The sequence below is a fragment of the Mauremys reevesii genome, unplaced genomic scaffold, assembly GCF_016161935.1.
Source record: "Mauremys reevesii isolate NIE-2019 unplaced genomic scaffold, ASM1616193v1 Contig111, whole genome shotgun sequence".
Classification (NCBI taxonomy): Eukaryota; Metazoa; Chordata; order Testudines; family Geoemydidae; genus Mauremys; species Mauremys reevesii.
The window spans coordinates 242644-250553 of record NW_024100729.1 but is presented as its reverse complement, the minus strand read 5'-3'; the positions used below and the strand labels follow the sequence as shown (position 1 = coordinate 250553).

Below are 7910 nucleotides of genomic sequence, written 5' to 3'. Positions count from 1 at the left end.
TCTTGCCCCACTCCCTGTGTGGCCTGTGTTTTTCTTTGTTTTAAAATGAGACTGTCTAGTTTTTATGTAAATATATTTGGGTGGTTTCACTCATATTTATAGTGCTATGAATTTCATGTGCTCTTGTCTCACAGCAGCCATGGGAGGGAAAGCCTGTGGCAATGGACTTTCCAAAATTATAGACTAGTGATTCTCAACTTGTGGCCCAATCGGCAGCTGCGGCTGATGTGGCATCCTCAGGGCCATACAGGTAGTATATAGTGTGTGGATTCTGCTCACATAACACAGAGAAAGTTGCCTATGCAGCTCACAATAGTAAATAGGGTCAGACCAGAAGATATCTTCTTTCCAAGTGGGAATTGTGCAGGGAGAAACAACAGACCTAGTGCAGCTGTGTTGCCACTGCCTACTAGCACTGAAATGGTTCAGAGTGCCTTGGGTCAAGTGGCACCAGTTCTAAAAGTAAGGGTGATCTAGTGCTGTGGTTCTCAAACAGGGGTATCCAATGGTCTTCCAGGGGGTACAGCAACTCATCTAGATATTTGCCTAGTTTTACACAGGCTACATAGAAAGCACTAGCAAATTCATAACAAATTAAAATTCATACATTGATTTGTTTATACTGTTCTCTATACTATACACTGAAATGTAAGTACAATACTTATATTCAAGTGATTTATTTTTATAAATATTGCATCTGATTATGTGCCAGTAGTTTTAAGTGAGGTAAAACTTGGGGGTATGCAAGAGAAATCAGACTCCTGAAAGGGGTACAGGTGTCTCTAAAGGTTGAGAGCCACTGATTTAGTGCAGGTACCACTGGTAACATAGAACCCTGCAAAACTTCTAGTGCAGATGAATTTGAGAGCAAGCCAGAGAGAAACAGCTGGAGCATGCTAGAAAGGGCTGACCTGTCCGCATTGTCTGTGCCTGACAGGCGGTCATGTGGTACGGAGGAGCCTGTGAGAGGTATCCCAAAGCAAGAGGGTTTGATTAGTTGCTAGGAGCTCCACATGCTAATCAGGAGGTGTGTGTCTGTAAATAGCGACATAAACATCTTCTAATGGACAGTGTTCTAAAGCTGCCTCTGATTGTGCTTAATGAAATGGGAACCTGGTTTTAGATTTTTGGTCTTTAATTCTCTGGGGTGAAACCTGTTGTATGAAAACATTCACCGTGGGAAGAAAGCTTATGACATTAGCCTGGATGTGTAGCCGAGCACAGGTTTGTTAAGACTGTACTTTCAGGGATCATTTCTATAGTTTGTAACTAGAGAAGTATGGTTGAAAGTGTCTGACTTTGCTAACTACGATGAGGAGTTAAAGTGTTCTTTCTGAGCATGAAGTGAGTGGATAGTGGTGCTTTAATGCATCTGCTATCTGCTATTGATGAGTGTTCTTGTATTCCTTTGGGAAATTGAGAGGAAAAACCACAGACTGAGTGGTTAGTCCTTATAAAACAAGTTTAAAAATAAATGTTTTGGGTTTTTTTTCTGTTATCTGAATTTATTTAAAGCTTTTGTGCAGTTCTGTTTAGTAGCAAGTCTTAATTTGATTTGGTAGAATTTGGAAAAAAAAGTAAAGTTAGTGTGAAAATGGTATTTTAAATGTTTCTAATTCAATACTTACTGAAAGATTTTTTTAAATTTCTTTATGCTGCTCTCTCTTTTTTTCTTGTAATCTATTTAAGAATTTAGGTAGGGTCCTGTGTCTGCATATTCTCTTCCTTTTCCACTTGCTTCTCTGCTTCTCTCTTCTTCCCTTCCCATTTTTCAGGAAGCCCCTATTTTTACTTCTCCTGCTCTGGCAGGGGGTACGCAGTTTGCTCTTGGCCCCAAGCCCATCAGACAATCCACACAGGATCTGAGAGTAGCTGTCTCTTGGCCGTATAGTGGGTAGAGGGTTCTAAAGCTGTGTCAGGGTGTGTCTACACTACGGGATTATTCCGATTTTACAGAAACCAGTTTTTGGAAACAGATTATATAAAGTCAAGTGAACGTGGCCACACTAAACACATTAATTTGGCAGTGTGCATCCATGTACCGAGGCTAGTATCAATTTCCGAGCATTGCACTGTGGTAGCTATCCCATAATTCCTGCAGTCTCCCTGCCCATTGGAATTCTGGGTTGAGATACCAGTGCATGATGGGGCAAAACAGTGTCGTGGGTGATTCTGAGTAAATGTCGCCAGTCAATCCTCCTCCGTGAAATCAACGGCAGACAATCATTTTGCGCCTCTTTTCCCTGGATTGCCCGGCAGACGCCATAGCACGGCAATCATGGAGCCTGTTCAGCCTTTTTTCACCGTCACTGTATGTCTACTGGATGGTGCTGACAGACATGGTACTGCAGTGCTACACAGCAGCATCCCTTGCCTTTGCAAATTAGCAAAGATAGTTGCCAGTCACAGTGTACTGTCTGCTGCTTTGCAAATTGACAATGACAGTTACAAGTTATACTGTACTATCAGCTGCTGTCATGGTGCTCTTGGCCAGCCTCAGTGAGATCAGCTGGGGTGCATGGACAAAATGGGAATGACTCCCCAGGTCATTCCCTTCTTTAAGTTTTGTCTAATGGAAAGTCAGTCCTGTCTAGACTATCAGGAAAGCCAATTAAAGACCCAGACAGGTAAATGGTGGCTCCAGGTCAGAGCCCCAGACATCCAGCAGAAATTATGAGCTGCATGCCATTCTAGGGGATGCCCCTGCAACAACCCCACCCATTGCTTCTCTTCTCTCCCACCTCTCCTGGTCTACCGCTTGTGACGGAGCGGTTCTGGCGGGACCCAACTGAGAGTGCCAAATCAGGACCAATTGCTTAAACAGGGCAGTTACAGCCCTAGGCTGGGGTTTTTCCACCTCTAAGGCAAACCAAACCAGCCAGACAAAAAGGACTTTGGTCTCACCCCACTGGCTAACCACAAGTCACACAAGCAATTTCCTTTAGATACTCCAGTCTCCCAGCATCACCACCAGTGCACTCTGTCCTGGGGATGAATGGTTATGAAAACCAACACCCCAATAAAAGAAAAAGGTTTTCTGATCCCAAAAGACCAAGCCCCAGACCCAGGTCAATATACACATCAGATCTTACCCACAAATCACGCTGTTGCCAATCCTTTAGAATCTAGAATCTAAAGGTTTATTTACAAAGGGAAAAAGGTAGAGAAGAGAGGTAGAATTGGTTAAATGGAATCAATTACATACAGTAATGGCAAAGTTCTTAGTTCAGGCTTGCAGCAATGCTGGAGTAAACTGCAGGTTTAGATTAAGTCTCTGGAACATCCCCTGCTGGGATGGGTCAACAGTCCTTCGTGCAGAGCTTCAGTTTGTAGCAAAGTCCTTCCAGAGGTTAGAACCAGGATTGAAGACAAGATGGAGATGAGGCATCAGCCTTATATAGGCTTTTCCAGGTGTAAGAACCTCTTTGTCCCCACTGTGGAAAATTACAGCAAAATGGAGTCTGGAGTCACATGGGCCAGTCCCTGCATACTTTGCTGAGTCACAAGGCGTGTCTGCCTTCTCTCCATGGGTTCATTGTGTAGCCAATGGCCCTTAATGGGCCATCAAGCCAGCTATGCAGGGCTGACATCAGCTTGTCTGGGACACTTCCCAGAGGCAGAGCATAAAACAAAATATAGACATTACAGAGCCAATACTTATAACTTCAACTACAAATGATACAGACATACAGACAGCATAATCATAACCAGCAACCCATAACCTGGTCTTAGACCCCTTATATGACCCCCTTTACTTAGGATTTGGTGCCACTACAGGACCTTGGTTGCAACCCATGTTCTATATGGTCCCCATTTATATCAATAATGTCACACCGTTATCCCCCATTTGTGTGATGAAGTAATAAAGAATGCATGAATTTGAAACAACACTGACTTTATTGCCTCTGCAAGTAGAGCTCAAAGGAGGGAGGGGAGGGCAGTCTCCAGCTACTATGATATTCCAGGCAGGACTGAATCTCCAGGAGACAAAGCTTAAAGAAGAGAATGACCTGGGAGTCATTCCCATTTTTGCTCAGGCACCCCGGCCGACCTCACCGAGGCCAGCCAGGAGCACCCATGGGACGACGATGACAGATACCAGTCCTACTGTACCGCCTGCCGTCCAGAAGGGAAGGGGATGCTGCTGCACCGCGCCTGCCAGCAGCGCCCAGTAGACATACGTTGACATTGAAAAAGTGAGAAACAATTTTTTCCATTTGCTTTGGGTGGGGCGACATATACCCAGAACCACCCGCGATAATATTTTTGACCCTTCAGGCTTTGGGAACTCAGCCAAGAATTCAAATGGTTTTCGGAGAGTGCGGGAAGTGTGGGACAGCTACAGACATCAGTCTCCCCTCCCTCCATGAGCATCCATTTCATTCTTTGGCTTTCTGGTACGCTTGTCTCAGCTCCTTAAGTTTCAGCACTGTGTTGAGTCCCTGCTGTGGCTTCTGTCTATCATGGCCTTGGAGATTTTTTCAAATGCTTTGGCATTTTGTCTTTTGGAACGGAGTTCTGATAGAACAGATTCATCTCCCCATACAGAGATCAGCTTCAGTATCTCCCATACGGTCCATGCTGGAGCTCTTTTTTGATTCTGGGACTGCATGCTCACCTGTGCTGATCAGCGCACCATGCTGGGCAAACAGGAAATGAAATTCAAAAGTAAATTCCAGTAAACCTGGCCAATGCATCTGAGTTCAGATTGCTGTCCAGAGCGGTCACAATGGTGCACTGTGGGATGGCGCCTGGAGGCCAATACCATTGAATTGTGGCCACACTAACCCTAATCCGACATGGCAATACCGATTTCAGTGCTACTCCCCTCGTCGGGGAGGAGTACAGATACCTGTATTAAGAGCCCTTTATATTGATATAAAGGGCTTGGTTGTGTGGATTGGTGCAGGGTTAATGCGATTTAACGCTGCTAAATTTGATATAAACTCATAGTGTTTACTGGGCCAGAGAGAGCAGCAGGTTTCCACTGTTATTTACCGCTCTTGTTTTCTTGACTAGTTTCTCCTCTGCACCAACTTGGTGTTGTTCTTTGTGAGCCTGGCTAGTTCAGTTGGCAAAGCATCAGACTTTTAATCTGAGGATCCAGGGTTCAAGTCCCTGGTCAGGTGATAAACTACTCACCAAGATTGTAAACTGTCTTTCTCAGGTCCTCTTTGATGTTACTTTTTCTCTGCAGGATTTTCCCTTTCCTCAGAAGGCCCTGTTGGGGGGGGGGGGGTGAAGGGGCAACTTCCTGACAGCCCCTCTGTCCTTGCAGACTGGAGGAATAAAGGCCTCTGGGCATAGAGCATGTTCCTTCCCTGCACACACACACACACACACACATACAAACACACACAATATCCCTAAGGAATTAGAATCACCTGCTGCCTTCCCCTGTCCTGCTGGATCCCCAAATGAAGATGCTCTTCAGCCCAAACCCATGTCCCCTCTTTTCCCAGTGCCCGTCAGACCCAACCCTCAGTCCCTCCTATGCTCACTGCTCCTCACTCCCAACCAGAGCCTGCTCCTCTTCACCCTTCTTCTCTGTCCCAGCCCACAGCCCCCTCCTGTTCCCAGTGCCCTCAATCCCAACCCACAGGTCCTCCCTCCTCACGCTACTCCTCAATCCCAACCCACAGCTCCCTCCTTCCCTCCAGCAGCAGGTGCTTCAGGCCCCCTCAGGAACATTGTCTTGCAAGGTTTCGTGTATGAGTCTGCATGTGGATTTTAAAGTGTGTTGGAAATAGGTTGGGTTGCTTGCCAAAATGATCACTTTTGTCTGGTGTTGGATTCCCAGTCTCCATGTTACAGGAGCAGGAGAAATAAAGGGTTGTTATCCTTGTTGTGTGAATCGAGGGTGTGTGAATCTGCTACTGTGCTTGGCAGACCCCGATTGAGGGACTCACCCTCAATTCAATAGCACTTGCTAGGCAGGGGACAGGGGTTCCAAAGTCAAGTGGGCTGGGGTTTGGGGTTCAACACTAAAATTTAGCAAAAAGAACAGGAGTACTTGTGGCACCTTAAAGACTAACAAATTTATTTTAGCATAAGATTTCGTGAGCTATAGCTCACTTCTTTGGATGCATAGAATGGAACATACAGACAGGAGATATTTATACATACAGAGAACATGAAAAGGTGGAAGTATGCATACCAACAGGAAAAGTCTAATCAATTGAGATGAGCTATCATCAGCAGGAGGAAAAAAAACTTTTTGAAGTGATAATAAGATGGCCCATAGAAGGTGTGAGGAGAACTTAACATAGGGAAATAGATTCAATTAGTGTAATGACCCAACCATTCCCAGTCTCTGTTTAGGCCAGTGTTAATTGTATCTAATTTGCATATTAATTCAAGTTCAGCAGATTCTCTTTGGAGTCTGTTTTTGAAGTTTTTTTGTTGCAAAACCGCCACCTTTAAGTCTGTCACTGAGTGGTTAGAGAGGTTGAAGTGTTCTCCCACTGGTTTTTGAATGTTATGATTCCTGATGTCAGATTTGTGTCCATTTATTCTTTTGCGTAGAGACTGTCCGGTTTGGCCAATGTACATGGCAGAGGGGCATTGCTGGCACATGATGGCATATATCACGTTGGTAGATGTGCAGGTGTACGAGCCCCTGATGGCGTGTCTGATGTGATTAGGTCCTATGAGAAACACCCACTGAAGGTCACCAGCATGCAGGGTGGCTGCTGATGCTCTGTGGCCAACATCACAAGATGGTAGGAAAGCAGGGCCAGCCCCCATGGTGGGGCCTCTGACTGGTCCCACTCACGGTGCTCACTTTTGCAGTGGGGCAGGAGATTTTACCCCAAGAGGCTTTTCTGAGCTGGCGAGAAGCAGAGAAACACCCAGGCTCTGAAGACGCTATGTAGCAAGTACCCTCCAGCACAGGGACAGGTGCACACGCTAGCCCGGGCAGCCGCCCATTTTCTTTGGCAAGTCAGGAAGGGCAAAGGCGAGACTGGAATCACCTGGTGCTTATGCCCCAGCCTTTGTGACGCCCAACCCCCAACTCCTTCCCGGGGCTGTAGCTGAAGCCGGAGCATTGGCCTGAGCCGCCAAGAAGAGGTTCCAGCCCTGAAGGGAGCAGGACTTTCAGCACAACAGTGAAACTGCAGAAACACAACCACCAAGGGACTCGAAACTTCAGTCTTCTGATCCACACTCAGACACCTTATCCATTAGGCCACATGGTAACATGAGAAAAACCCCTCCAAGCCCTTCTTTGGAAAAGGGGGACATTGTTCTTCTCAGGTCATCTGCTGAGGGGGGCCGACACTCTCTGGGCACAAGAAGTCGAGTTCCCAGCGACACATGAGACTTAATTCTCTGGAGCCAGGTGCAGGGCTTTGGCAGGGAGGCTCAGGCATGGGGGATTGGGGTGCAGCGGATGGACCGACTGTCTAGGTGTGGAGATTTAGTCGCACTGAGGCACAGGAGGGAGGAGGAGGAGGAATCCTGCTGACAGGCAGTGGCTGTGCAGAAAAAGAGGAGGGGTTCTGGGGACTTTTTTTGCCTCTCATTTGCCGGCCTGCTCACTCTTGTGCTGAACGGTGAAGATGACCTCAACAAGCCCAGGTAGTTCAGTTGGTAGAGCATCAGGCTCTTAATCTGAGGGTCCAGGGTTCAAGCCCCTGTCTGGGTGCTCAGCTTTTAAGTTGCCTTGTGTGCCAGGAGCCAAATGATTCCTGGTGCTGCCCACCAGCCACATGCGGATTCCCAGAAGCTGTGGCCATTTCCTGGAGAGGTTCCTTTCCTCAGGAATCAGGAGAGAGGCCACATCCACAGGAGCAGGCCTAGAACACAGTGTCTCTGGCTGGCAGGAAGTGCTGTGGGGCCAGGTGCTGAGAAAGCCCAGAGGGGGAGCAGCAGAGATGGGGGAAGAGAGACAGAGAAGCAATGAGGAC

The 7910-nt window shown here is 46.8% G+C and overlaps 2 non-coding genes across 2 annotated transcripts; both read left to right on the top strand.

Annotated features, from left to right (window-relative positions):
• The first annotated feature begins 1231 nt into the window (after nt 1-1231).
• Nucleotides 1232-1445, top strand: LOC120392727. The gene has a single exon (XR_005591772.1). It is a non-coding gene; the product is annotated as a small nucleolar RNA U3 (small nucleolar RNA).
• A 6130-nt stretch (nt 1446-7575) lies between these two features.
• Nucleotides 7576-7648, top strand: TRNAK-CUU. The gene has a single exon. It is a non-coding gene; the product is annotated as a tRNA-Lys (tRNA).
• The last annotated feature ends 262 nt before the right edge of the window (nt 7649-7910 follow it).